Below are 15338 nucleotides of genomic sequence, written 5' to 3'. Positions count from 1 at the left end.
GTAACCAAGGTCTCCTAGTCATAAAGAAGATCGTAATACCGTAAAAAGGTATTCAAGCCAAATAAGACCGTAAAAAGGTCTTCTAGCCATAGAAGACCGTAAAAAATCTTCTAGCCAAATAAGACAGTAAAAAGGTCTTCTAGCCATAGAAGACAGTAGAAAAGTCTTCTATGCATAGAAGACCGTAAAAAGGTCTTCTAGCCATAACAAACCTTATAAAGGTCTTCTAGCCATAGAAGACCGTAGAAAGGTCTTCTTACCATAGAAGACCGTAAAAGGTCTTCTAGCATTAACATACCGTATAAAGGTCTTCTTTCCGTATAAATATCTTTTAACCATAAAAGATCGTGGAAGTGTCTTCTAGCCATTGAATACCGTAGAAAAGTCTTCTAAACGTAAAGATGATCGTAAAGCCGTAAAGGTCTTCTAACTATAGAAGACCGTCTAAAGGTCTTCTAGCCATAGAAGGCTTTCTAATGAAAGTGCTTCTAGCCATAAAGAAGATTGTAAAACCGTAAAAATGTCTTCTAACCATAGAAGACCCTGGAGAGGCCTTCTGTACATAGAAGACCGTGGAAAAGGTTTGTTTAGCATAGAATACCCTAGAAAGGTCTTCTAGCCATAAAGAAGATCGTATGCCCGTAAAAAGGTCTTCTGTACATAGAAGACCGTATAAAGGTCTTCTATCTATAGAGGGCATTTTAATAATACTTGAAGTGTCCTCTGCTCTCAAGATCGCATAAATGTTTTCTATCAATAGATGACCTTTTTAGGGTTCTCGAAGTGTCATCTACTCCCAAATATAAACAACATTTTCAACCAATAAATATTTATGGATATTATTTTTCTGTATTTAATTGTTGTATACAACAATACTTTAATTAGTCTCTCTATCTTCATGTTGAACCTTGAATATAAATAACTCAAATATTTTTTTTTTTAGTTTTGAAATATTTACTTGAAATGCAACTGCCATTCACTTCTTAAGTTCCCATCATCAAGTGACACTATTGGCAATACATATTTTGAATTGAATGAATGCTACAGCAATAAAAATGACGTGTTGTAAGATTTCAAAACGATTTACTCACATTTTGAAAAATTATTTGAAAAAATATGATTTCATAAATATCAAAATATCGGCACGATCTCTCACGAGCCAGGCCTCACCTTTTTATTCTAATTATTGACAAATCAAGCAAACAAATTATACGCTAATTAATACTTTTTTGCCTTTAAGCGCGTTATCAAAGCTCGACGATCTTCTTAATTCCCGAGAGCGGTAAATCAATGCAGCAAATCGACAAAATGAAATATGACAGATATCAAAGAGACTATGGAGCACCATTAATTAAAATGCACACTAAGTACAGACAGAGTCATAGTCAAAGCACCATCCATCGTTCGGTGTTTGCTCGCTTGCCGCATAATCGTTTAGCAGCCACCAACCAACTTCATCCATCTGCCGGCCCTCAACAGTGACATGAATAACAAATCGCTGGCAGCATACCGATCACTAGAACACACAATCAAAATGCGAAAGATAGATGGACAGACAGCATGGAATGACAATATTTGCTGCGGGCCCAAATAGACAGATAGACTCAATGGCCCCAGCGTAAGAAGAGATGAGAACCCAAAACCCAACACCAATCTAGCCACTCAACTCAGCCACATTTTAAGCAAAAATAGCAAAAAAAGAAACAATTACACAAACATTAATTACGTTTACGTTTTTCTATGTACACCTCAATTATTCGCTCACTTTTCATACATACTCATTCACTGACTCTCGCTCTTTCCATCGGAGCTGAAGATGTTGATGGTGGTGACTCATTACATTTGGGGAAATGCTGCCAGTCTATGAATGTCGTGATTTCTGGCCAATCACACGATAGAATGCCTTTAGACCATGGCAACGTCGCAAAGTTGTTGTTGACGACATACTGGCTGGCTGGCTGACTACATGAAATGGCTAAGAAGAGAGCTTTCTACCCTCCCATGCTTTCGTTGCAATCATTACAAACTGTTGTTGGTCATGACCCATACTTGTTCTGCTGGATTATCTTGTCTGTTGGCATAGGTCGTCATGGTGCAGCAAGCAACAGGTGCATCCATGCACTCGTTGTGGCACACTTAACAGATAAGAATTTCGTTTTCATGGTTGAAGGTCAACTATTGTGTGGGTGAATTACATGTTTAATAATACAGTTAAGTCAACAAACATATCGTGTTATAGTTTTTTCGTTTTCTTTTAGATGAATCATTGAGAAAAATATTAATTATACGAAATATTGCGATATAAGTATGTATGTAACCAGGAGAGGATGTAATGGTCTGGTCTTATGTGGAACACAGCATATTCGATGGCAATTTTCTTGCCTTTAAAAAATTCTGCAATTCTTATATATGGAGTTATGTACAACAGAAATATCCAAAAAAGTCGACAATTTCGGAGATTAATTTAGGGAAGCAGGTGACGTAGGGGATGGAAGTTACCAAGGAACGGTCCCGACCGGTTTTAACATGGCAAAGCCCAGAATTTATCTTGGTCCCTCCTTCATCTCAAGTGGACACTGACCTCCCCGTGGTGTCACCTGGGGAACTGCCTTTAACACCCGTTAAAGGTAGTGAGCTAACATGTGCCGCGCGTTCACCCATAAGAACGTTAAAAACTTGGGTTTGGGCGTCGGGTTAGTAACCCTCCCCTAGAAAAAACAGCCTACTATGAAAAAACGAAAGAAAAGAAAAACAAACCCCTCATAGTTGACGAACCCCGCCAACGTTTTAAGGACCTGGAATGTTCGCACTCTTTATAGACAAGGAGCAGTCTTCGCATTGGCAGACGTACTTGAGAAGTACAAGGCCGATATTACTGTCATACAGGAAATACGATGGATTGGGAAAGGCGTCACAACAATACCTAAAGGTGACGCACTGTACTATAGCTGCCATGACGTAAAGCATGAGTTTGGTTGCGGATTTGTAGTTAGTCGGAGACTAAAGCATCTGGTATCCAGCTTCACTCCAGTGAATGAAAGACTTGCTACAATTTGAATAAAAGCTAAATTCTTCAACATCAGCTTTATTTGCGCTCATGCTCCCACTGAAGACAAGGTCGAACAGACCAAAGATATATTTTACGAGCGCTTAGAAGAAACTTATGACCGTTGCCCTGCCCATGACATTATAATTATTCTAGGCGATTTTAATGCCAAAATTGGAAAGGAGAATATCTTTGGACCAACAGTCGGGAATTTCAGTCTCTACAGTGAAACATCTGACAATGGTATGAGGCTGATAGACTTTGCAGCTGCAAAAAACATGGTAGTTAGCAGTACCAGATTTAATCATCTCGATATTCATAAGGGCACCAGGCTGTCTCCAGATCAAAGAACAAGTAATCAAACTTATCATGTTGTAATAGATGGAAGACATTCACCGAGCGTGTTGGATGTACGATCGTTCCGAGGCGCAAACATTGATTCGGACCACTACCTTGTTGCAGCAAAGGTACGTACCCGTCTAAACGTTGCAAATAAAGCACGAACAGACACAACGCGGAAGTTGGACATCGATAGGCTGCAAACACAACAGATAGCCACAGCATATTCCACTCAACTAGCCCAATTGCTTAACGCGAGCACTCCTTGTCCCGATAACATAACAACACAATGGCAAAATATTGCCCACACCATGCAAACAGCCGCAAAATCTATACTTGGATTCCAGAGACCTCCACAAAGGAATTCGTGGAATGACCAGGAGTGTGTCGTGCTGCTACCGAAGAGAAAAATGCGGCATATACTCGTAGGGCTACTTTGCAATCAGTAGCAACGCGTAGCGCACGAGAGAGGTATCAGGAGAAAAGGAGAGAGGAGAAACGCCTTTTCCGCAGGAAAAAGAGAGAGATGGAAAAGCGGGAGTGTGAACAAATCGAGATGTACAAGATTTTACCAAAGAGTGAAACATGAAACTGATGGCTTGGGAACTGGCACATCCTCCTGTAGAGACCAGGAAGGTAATCTGGTAACTGATACAGGTAGTGTGCTAAGGATATGGAAAGAGCATTTTTCCAAACTGTTGGTATCCAGCGAAGTAGCGAAGTCGACGAAAATACCACAGATCCAATCCCAGAAGATGGTATTGATTGTATACCACCCGGCCAAGATAAGGTAAAGACAGCTATAAACCGGCTGAAGAATAATAAGGCAGCAGGAGCTGATGGCCTACCAGCCGAGCTGTTTAAAACCGGAGCCGACAAGCTGATAAGGTATATGCATCAGCTAGTTAGCTCCATCTGGCAGGAAGAACGCGTACCCGACGATTGGAACCTGAGCATCCTGTGTCCCGTGTCCATAAGAAAGGAGATAAGATTTTATGCTCCAACTATAGGGGCATAAGTCTTCTCCCTATTGCCTACAAAGATAGTGTCAGGGATATTGTGCGAACGATTAAAGCCCATGGTCAACGAAATAATTGGACCATACAAATGCGGCTTTAGATTTTTACCCTGCGGCAAATCCTGGAGAAGATCCAAGAGATGCAGATCGACACCTACCACCATTTTGTCGATTATAAAGCAGCCTTCGACAGCCCGCTACGTTCAAAGGTATCCCAAGCAATGTCTGAACTTGCTATCCCCGCAAAGCTTATTCGGCTTTGTAAAATGACTCTGACACAAGATCTTCAGTTAAAATAGGAAAGAACCTCTCCGAAGAGTTTTGTACCAAAAGAGGTTTCAGGCAAGGAGACAGCCTTTCGTGTGATCTTTTCAACATCCTGCTAGAAAAGGTTATACGAGAGGCAAACGTCAAAAGAAGTGGCACAATCTACACCAATAGTCACATGTTACTTACTTATGCTGATGATATAGACATCATAGGCCGATCAGTAAAAGAAGTAACTGATACCTTTATGAAGGTCGAAGGAGAATCTGCTAAAGTGGGTCTGGCGGTAAACGGTGAGAAGACCAAGTTGATGGTGTCGACGCGCAATGCGTCCATTGAGCTCGGACCGACTGTGGAAGTTGGTTCCTATAATATTGAGGTAGTAAAAGACTTCGTCTACCTCGGCACCTCCGTAAACACAACAAACGACATCAGTTGTGAAATTAAAAGAAGAATTATATTGGCCAACAGATGCAAAATCATCTTTGCATCATTGTTCAAAAACAAAGCCACATCTCGTCAAACAAAAATAACGCTTTACAAAACATTAATACTACCCGTGCTGATGTATGGTTCCGAAGCCTGGGTACTTGCGCAAGCAGATAAGGCAGTGCTTGGTGTGTTTGAGAGAAAAATTCTTCGAAAGACCTACGGACCGATCTGCGTTGACGGTGAATATCGACGTCGTATGAACCACGAGCTGTATCTGCTATACAACGCCATCAATATTGTTAAACGTATCGAGATGCAGCGATTGCGTTGGTTAGGCCATATCATAAGAATGACCGATGATGAACCCGCTAAAAAGGCGTATAAATTCGAGCCGCATGGCGGTGCACGCAGAATTGGCAGGCCAAAGAATAGATGGCGCAAGCAAGTGGATGAAGAGATGACAAGGCGCGGTATTCCAAAAAAAAGCGAATCAGCTAAGATCTTTTCTTAGTTCGGCTTATGGAACAAATGTTCTGTAATGGGCCAGCTATGTAAGTAAGTATTTTATATTCTATATTCAATATTTTATATTTTACTTTATTTTTTACATTTGTTTTGTATTTTTTTATTTAATATTTTATGTTTTGTATTTTATATTTTAGATTTTATAACATAAACTAGCAGACCCCGGTCCGCGTTGCTGGCCCGTCGTAATGGGTTTTAATTACAACTTTTTATCGACTTTATGCTTGACAATTCAAAAATGGGTATTTTCTACCTCACTTCTTCGGTCTATTGTCAAACCGAGAACGATTTTAAATTTATCAACAGATTTTGTCTGTAACGTTTCTTTTATCTTACTTACTTTGTCGGATTGTTTCGCCAAATTATTAATTTTTCGATTTATTATCGTCCATATCCCTGTCTTTATCCTAAAACGATCTAAATATAAAAGTTAAAAAATCGAATTCTCCCGCTTTTTGAGACTTATATGTTTTAGCTTTTCATGGCTGATAGATCGTTGAACCTCACCATTTAAGTACATTTGTAAATATATAGTTTTTCTTGATCGGGGGCGCAACCACCGCTGTCTCGAAAACTAATTTGCATCCCGATGCACTCATAAGTTTAGCAAATATAGCGATTATAAAATAAAAGGCCCCGAAATTCGTCTTCAAATTTATACCATTTTGGACCACGGGACATTCCTGAATATTTTCTGAAAATTAGGTTCAGTAGTTTTGGAAAAATAATGTTTTGAAAAGAGTGGGCGTGGTCATTAGTTTTCAAGATATAACATATTAAAAAAGTGGGCCTGGTCCGGTATTTTGGCTCCAAATATGTACCTAAGGTGCACACAACTTCATTGCCTACCAAAATGTATGCTGAAACCGATATAATCATAAGTTTGGCTTATACATATAGGGTTTAACAGAAAGGCATGGGGAAGGTACCCCACCTCTTCCGAAATTCATCAAATATACGTAACAACGGCAAACATTGAGCTTTTGGAGTTATGACATATTAAAAAAACAGGCGTGGTCGGGCCTATAGGCCCTAAAGAAGTACCTAGATTGTACATTAATCCGTAAATTTTTAGTCCGATTCATGCATAATTTTTGCAAACGTAACGTTTTTTAAAAATGTGGTATAGGGGAGGTACCCCACCCCCTCTGGAATTCAGTAAAATATGTAACCTGTTTTCGGTAAGCTTTTCTTTCCAAAAAACTTAAGATGGGTTATGACAGCACTTGATTTTTATTCATAAAGGCAAGGCGTTTTTTTAAATATGCCTCCTCCAAAATTCAAGAAAATATGCCCGTACATTCCCTGAGATTTTCAGGAAAATTGGTTCAGTAGTTTTGTAGATGTAACATATTTTAAAAAGTCAAGCCTTTGGTTCCTAAAAAAGTGGGTAAGGTCGGACACACAACCACAATTGTCTCGCAAATTAACTTCCAAATACATACAGTCTGTCGCAAAAATTAGTATACACCGTTGAAACCAAAATGTATTAGGGATAAATATCAATAGAACTTATTGAAAACAACAAACAATTAGTTTTATTTGATAGACAAGAAGGTTGTCTTCCGTAATAACAATTAAAAGTCCGCAATATTTGCATACATTAGCAAATGTACGGTTCGAATCCCAAAAAGACCAAAATTTATGTCGCAAAAGTTAGTATACAACGGAGAATCCTCGTGGAACTGTGTAAAAAATTCTTGATATTTTTAAACAAAATGAAACTAAATCTGTACTTAAGATCATAAAGAGTGTATTAATTGGTTTTAATGGCAGTTATAGTACTTATAGTGACAAGTCCAACGTACACTGGATCGTAAAATCCACAAAATTGGTCATCTACAAATACAACAACTGTAGCGACAAAATTCCGAGTGTTATGTCCTGTTTATGAATTCTAAAGCCAAGAAATGCTCAGAAAAGCTCTAAAGTTTCAATATGGGGTGATTTTGATCGAGTTTCGACTTGTCCTGTTGGAAAAAACGGGAATTTCTTGAAGGAAATCCATATTTTTGAGGCCATTGTCCTTTTGAAACATTTAATAATCCTTAATCCTTACACGTAAGGACTTTCCTTTTGAGTTAATTTTCTCATAAATGTTGCCCCTTTTCATATTCCCACCAAAAGTAAATAGTAGGAGAACCTCAAGATCCGTTGTAAGCCCTACAGTTATACTGTCCTACTGGCCTTTTAGCAGTATCGGACATGCTTCTCGTGTCCATAGTGTCTAATGTACTACTAATGTCTAATGAACTACTTCTAACTGATCCATTTAGTTGTATTTTGGTCCTAAGTGAAGCGAACACAGTTTTTCAGAACGTTTTTTGCACAATCCATGCGTTATAACAGCAGAGAAAGCTCTGTATTAAAACTTTAAATTAGCTATCATATCCTTCTGTGGTGGTGGAGTATCACTGTAGGGCTTACACCAGAACTTGAGGTTCTCCTACTACTTATTTTTGGTGGGAATGTGAAAATGGACATAATTTGTGAGAAAATTAACTGAAAAGGAAAGTCCGTATGTGTAAGGATTAAGGATTATTAAATGTTTCAAAAGGACAATGGCCTCAAAAGTATGGGTTTCCTTCAAGAAATTCCCGTTTTTTCCAACAGGACAAGTCGAAACTCGATCAAAATCACCCCATATTGAAACTTTAGAGCTTATCTGGGCATTTCACGGATTTAGAATTCATAAACAGGACATAACACCCGGAATTTTGTCGCTACAGTTGTTGTATTTGTAGATGACTAATTTTTGTGGATTTTACGATCCAGTGTACGTTGGACTTGTCACTATAAGTACTATAACTGTCATTAAAACCAATTAATACACTCTTTATGATCTTAAGTACAGATTTAGTTTCATTTTGTTCAAAAATATCAAGAATTTTTTACACAGTTCCACGAGGATTCTCCGTTGTATACTAACTTTTGCGACATAAATTTTGGTCTTTTTGGGATTCGAACCGAACATTTGCTAATGTATGCAAATATTGCGGACTTTTAATTGTTATTACGGAAGACAACCTTCTTGTCTCTCAAATAAAACTAATTGTTTGTTGTTTTTAATAAGTTCTAGTGATATTTATCCCTAATACATTTTGGCTTCAACGGTGTATACTAACTTTTGCGACAGACTGTACATTCGTAATTATTGTAAATATAACATTTGTAAAAAAAGTAGGGTATAGGGGAAGTACTCCGCCCCTTCCGAAATTCAACTGAATTTTTAGCCTATTTTAAGCGGGGGCCACCCTTGTACATTCCCGGGCAATTTCAGGAAAATAGGTTCAGTAGTTTTTGTAGAAATGATAGAAATTTAAAAAAGTGGGCGTAAAAGTGGGCGTGGTCAAATTTTCTTTGCATAAAAACCAAGTCGGGTTATAGCACACATTTTACAGGAAAAATTATCGAAATCGGTCCAGCCGTTCTCAACTGATGCCATTACCAACGAACGATATTTGATTTTTATTTATAAAGATTTAAAAGTTTAGACAAATGGTGATTTTGTTGAAAATCCCTGCAGTCGTTTTGTAGATATAACCTAATTAGAAAGTGAGCGTGGTCGGATCTTAAGTCCCAAAATAAGTACATAAGTGTAAGTGTCTCTAACAATCACCATTGACTCGCAAATAAATTCCCAAACCGATACATTCGTATTTGTTACAAATATTGAATTTTTACAAAAATAGGGCATAGGGAAGGTACCCGCCCGATCCGAAAGTCAAAAAATATGTAGCCTATTTTTATCGGGGACCAGTCCTGTACATTCGCTGAAAGTTTCAGGAAAATCGATTCAGTAGTTTTGTAGATATAACATATTTAAAAAAGTGGGCGTTGTCCAGTCTTAATGCCCCAAATAAGCACGTAAGGTCGGAGACACAATCGCCATTGACTCGGAAATTAATTTTCAAAGCGATACATTTGTAATTTTTGCAAATATTGCATTTTTACAAAAATAGGGCATAGGGGAGGTACCCCCCGATCCGAAATTCAACCAAATATGTAGCCTATTTCAACAGGGGGCCATCACTCTACGTTCCCTGAAAATTTCAGGAAAATCTGTTGAGTAGTTTCGTAGATATAACATATAAATAAAAGTGGACGGAAAAGTGGGCGTGACCAATATTTCTTTGCATAAAAACCTAAACTGGACTATGACTAATATTTCCACAAAAAATTATTCAAATCGCTCCAGCCGTTTTCAACTGATTCAATTACCAACAAACGACAATTGAGTTTTATATATAAAGATAATTCACTTACCTGGGCATGTAAATTGTTATTTCAAAACCTCCTTAACCTAGAATAGAAAAAGGTCTGATTTATTATTATAAACATTTATTTTAGGTTAGATTATTTAGGTTAAGCCTTCCCAACGCCCCAAGTCCATTTCCCAATGGAATAAATGACTATGAAATGTAAATTCTATTGCCCTTTTGCAAAAGATAAACATCTCCCTTCTAATAAATTATTTCCGGCATCACCTGATGTGGCATCGTAATATTTCATTACCACATTTAAATAAAATTAAACTAAATGATCTAATTCAGCAACACTAAAACACAATAACAACAAAAAATAGTCTACAATTATAATGTCAATATTTACCTTCATTTTGAATATTTGACTAATACCACACCAGGTAACTGACGGATATGGTAATGTGCACGAGCGAAAAGTTCATTCCGGAAAACAAACGGAAATTCCTGATGTGGCGTGATATGAAGATAACAAAGACATCGTCACAACAATGAATGAAAACAACGACGATGCAGTGGACAGGACAGACAGCCGGACAGACATTGCGAGATTACAAAAAAAAATAAGTGCAAATAAATGGATGGATACTAGAAATTTGCCACTACATGTTGGTAAATAATTACCGAGACGTTTAACATAAATGTCTTAGTGAGTTGTTATTGTTGTTGTTGATTTTGGGTATTCCATTTCTTGTTCGTTTTTTATTTTGTTTTTTTTTCTTGTTTCATTATAAATTATTGTAACTGAGGCAATTGTACGTAAACAAATAAAGATGATTGAATACAACAAAAATAAATGAGGCGGCAATATAAACTACAACAAAAAAACCAAAACAATAACATACGACGCAATATGTTTCGGATATGCAGTGTAAATATTAAGAAAAGGAGCTGAATACAATTACACTGAAAGATAAATATTTTGCAATGTTTTAACCTCAAAAAACAATAGAAAGCCTCAAATTAAACCTGTGGAGTCTTTGGTCACCTCTTCTTCATAGTAATGACATTGGGTTACTTAAAAGAATAATAATTGTTCCACAAACATCCCAGGCGGGACAAAGGAGATTTCTCTCATATCAATGAGTGCACCCCGATTCATATTAGCTCAATAATATGGGACCTAAAGACACCACTTGTAGAGAAGTTTTACATGGCTGAAATACTCAAGAAATGCCGCCAACATTACTGAGGGGTATTTTGCTACCGTTGAAAATTTGATGTTGCCTAGCCGGGGAATAGAACCCACGTTCAAGGCGGGTGTGCATACCATTGCACCACGGTGGGTTACTTAGTTGGTGGCCACTGAAACATCGGTGTGATGCAATAGATGCCGGGAGTGGGTGTATATCAGGGGTTCTTCGGGACTCTTCCATGCGAGGGACTACGACAGGAACTATGTATGCTACGTGAACACAGGTCCCAGTGAGTCGTCGTCGTCATCAGAATACGCGACTCCGCCAACAGCAGCCGGGCCAACCAAGCGCAGTTGTTCCAATCCTTGAAAATGCAATTTAATTGCAATGGACTCCAAGGTAAGATCGAGGAAATAGTGGATATCATGAGTCGGAAGAATATCAAGGTCGCGAAGGTGCAGGAAATCAAGCTCAACAACAAGTGCAGCTTACAGTGTTGCGATGGTTACAACGTACTGAGAAAGTAGAGATGGGGTATTAGCGTTCCTATTGCTTGGCTCTAATAACATTATGCAACAAAATGGAGGTGAAAGTCTGGGGAAGAGATAATTCCTTTTGGGGATGGATGTCCTTGGTGAGTATATTAAGAACCCCGAAGGACAGATCCGCCGTGAGTCGAACTTCCGCGTTATGGCGTGATGAAGTTTTTGCTAGAGACCCTGTAAGGCATCTGAAATTAGCGTTATATATTTGTTAACTGTTGTCTGAGCTTATTTATGAGATAACATTTCTTCAGTCAAATCGAATGAAGATTATTTTCGTAGAGCACTTCGACCTTCTAACTCGCTTCCTTCAATGTCCTTTTCGTCCTTTATTTTAAGAGCCGCTATAAAAGTACCACAAGATGACGTTTTTCAGCTTCGAAATGTTCTGGAAAAATGTCGCTCAGAAAATTTTAGGTACGGCTTTCATTGACAACTAACCGATTTTGTCGCGTTTTCACGGTCGTTTTGTGCAATATCGATTAGTTGTCAATGAGTGCCGTACCTAAAATCTTCTGAGCGACATTTTTGCAGAACATTTCGAAGCTGAAAAACGTCATCTTGTGGTACTTTTATAGCGGCTCTTAAAATAAAGGACGAAAAGGACATTGAAGGAAGCGAGTTAGAAGATCGAAGTGCTCTACGAAAATAATCCTCATTCGATTTGAATGCAGACGTGTAATCTCAAAAATAAGCTAAAGCAACAGTTAACAAAGATATAACGCTAATTCCTGAGGGACATTCATGCCCAAAAGGAATTATCTCTTCCCCAACATTTGTGTTCACAGTGTAGCCCGTACATGGAATGTATGGTGGTAGCAGTCAGGAACTGCCGAGGTAGAGTTGCTGAACGTACACATTCCGCCGATAAGTAGCTGTACTACAGGTTATCGGCCCAAAATTAGACCGCTTTTGGAACCGTCTTTTCTTGGGGGACTTTAATGCTCACCATGAGTTGCGACATGCGGTCATCGAAAACGACCGGATGGGTATGGCGCTGGCTGAGCAGATTCATAGTTCTACGTTTTGCACGGCCAATGAGGAAGCCCCTACCATTTCGTATAGTGTCACAGTTCGCCAGACACAAGTATCGTTTCTCATTTCTCTTGGAAACCAGACCATCTCCGCATAATTGTCTTCATCACCAGACCGCCCGATTTCATCAACTCCGAACGCCTCACATTCAACAATCGTGGGAAAGCTAATTGGCCTAGTCTCAGAGCGTTCACTAATCACCGCCTTAGAGATATTCGGGTAGCAGAAAGAACGTTTCGAGACATCATCACTGCTCACCATATACATGCTGGTCGAATACCCGTAGTAGGACCAAACTTCCCAGCAGAGGCGATGGGATTAGGAAATGAGCGTGATAAGTTTTGTCGTGACAACTCCTGTCGCCCCAGCCGACCGGTGAGGATAACCAGAACAAGTGCCTAGATCATCTAAAGAGTTGCAACATTGGAGCCGGAATATGTGAATTGAGGGTAACGGTTAAGTGGCTCTCGAACCCTGGAAAGAAGGAAGATAGAACATCAGTCACGTTTGGCGACATTACACTGACTGATCCGAAGAGGTGCGCAAGTTATTTCAATCGACAATTTGTCTAGCACCCCTGAAGTGACAGGGCGAAGAGAAGAGCACCACGTTGAATTAGATCTATTCCCGCCGTGGAGAAACCACCACAATGTTAAATCATTCAAAGTGTTGGGCCCTATTGGCATCTCCATGGTAATGGTGAAACAGTTGGATGGGCCGCGAGTAAAGAATCTCACTAAAGTTCTGAACATGTCGCTAGCCAGCCACATCGTTCCCGAAGTCTGGAAAATGGGCAGGGTGTTTCCACTACTGACTGATCCAAAGATGTGCGCAAGTTATTTGAATTGACAGTTTGTCGAGCACCATGGAAGTGATAGGCCGAAGAGAAGAGTACTTCGTTGTATTAGATCTCTTCCTGCGAGGATGAATTACCACAATTTACCATGGTAATGTTGAAAAAGCTGGATGTGCCGGGAGTCGAGTATATCACTAAAGTTCTAAACCTGTCGCTAGCCAGCCACATCGTTTCCGAAGTCTGTAAAATGGGTAGGATGGTCCCCCTAAGCCAGGCAAGGATGCCAGCAAAAGTGAATCGTACAGACCTATTTCGCGTTTGTCGCTCGTAGCAAAGACCCTTGAGACTTTATTACTTCCCAGCGTCAGTGGGTTCCTTAAGCAGCACAGAACGACAACACCACTTCACCCATCTCCACAGATATTAGTCGAGGACTCAACCAGAGCAAGCCGTGTGATAGAACAGTGATGGCGGCGCTTGACTTTGTTGCTGCAAAGAACTCCACGCTGTTTGAGGATATTGAGCAGACTACCCTCCGGCCAAGTGTGAAAAGTTGGATAATCAGTTATATACAAAAAGTCCAAGCTTCATAGAGAGAAACAGAGAGTTTCCCAAAATGGGGTGATATCTCCGGAACTGTATTCCGCCCCCTCCAGACGGCATCGAGATCGTAACGTATGCGAATGATTGTACAATCTTGACATCAGGTACCTTCCCTGATGTCATATGTGAAAGACTGAACTCCTATTTGACTGATCTTAACACAATTTTCCACGCGAGGAATATGCAAATATCCGACACCAAATCTACGGCCACACTGTTCGCCACATAGACGACAGAGGTGAGAACAGAGTTGGAGGATATGGTCGTTAGTAGCAGAATTCCGAGCACATGTTACGCCATTCTAGGGGTCATATTCGACAGTATGTTCGCGTTGTCCGCGGAGGCCACAGCAATCTGCGACAAGCTGAGATTTAGGAACAAAGTCTTCAAGTCCCTAGCCGACAGCACTTGGTGTGCAGATAATTTCACCTTGTTGACCACATATAACGCAATAGGTCGGGCTGTGATAAGCTATGCGACACCAGTTTGGTCCGTGGATTTAAGTGGTACGCGATGGAAAAATATTCAAAGCTGTCAGAATGCCGCCCTGAGAACTCCAACAGGATGCCTCCTTATGTCTTCAGTAGATCATCTACATGAGGAGGGAAAGGTTCTTCCAGTACAAAAACACAGTGGCATGCTTTCGTTGTAGTACTTGCTAGGGTGTTACCGTGAGATTCATCCCAATCACCATATGGTGGATAGACCCTCTACCCAGCCATGCCAGGAGGGATCTTTATTATCTAGAAGGAGAGATCCAACGTTACAATAGAGTACCCTTAGATCAACAAGCATATCAAGCAGGTTTAAATAACATTCACACGGGTGCAGTCGCAGATACCATAAACAAACATCGCGCGAATGCGGTTCTCGGATAACACCCCCATCTATCGCACCTGAAGAGCGTCAGCTGACACGACAAACCACAGTATTTTCTGCTCAACTACGCTCGAAATGGTGCAGCCGTCTCAATTTGTATTGGGCAAGTTAAAATAGGACAGAACCTCTCCGAGCACAAAACGAGGTATCAGACAAAGTAATAAATAGTCCATCGTTTGACAATAATATTACTGGCCTAGTTACAATGATTGTGTTGGCTGGGTCATGCCAATAGGATGGATAAAGATATTTCCGCCAGAAAGGCATATGAATACGGGCTACTTGATGGTATACGTCCCAAGGGAAAGATAAAACTCCGGTGGAAGGACAAAGCTGAAGCTGATATCACAAAACTTGACATCCAAAACTGAAGAAGTAAAGTAGAAAATCGGGTTCCCATATATGTACTTCAACAATCCCACAACCCGATTGTTGCATTTATGCATATATATTCGTAT

The 15338-nt window shown here is 39.7% G+C and overlaps 1 protein-coding gene across 1 annotated transcript in view; it reads right to left on the bottom strand.

Moving 5' to 3' along the window:
• kay (transcription factor kayak) overlaps positions 1–9931 on the bottom strand; it is a 350765-nt gene extending 340834 nt beyond the window's left edge. Inside the window, exon 1 of the mRNA XM_073960790.1 lies at positions 9894–9931. The gene's annotated coding sequence lies outside the window, so the exon portion shown is untranslated. The remainder of the gene's footprint in view (positions 1–9893) is intronic.
• Between the last annotated feature and the right edge of the window lie 5407 nt (positions 9932–15338).

Source organism: Musca autumnalis, unplaced genomic scaffold (assembly GCF_047663935.1).
Source record: "Musca autumnalis isolate F117 unplaced genomic scaffold, ASM4766393v1 scaffold_1, whole genome shotgun sequence".
NCBI lineage: Eukaryota > Metazoa > Arthropoda > Insecta > Diptera > Muscidae > Musca > Musca autumnalis.
Note: the sequence above shows the minus strand (reverse complement) of the source record. Positions and strands in the feature narration are given on the sequence as shown.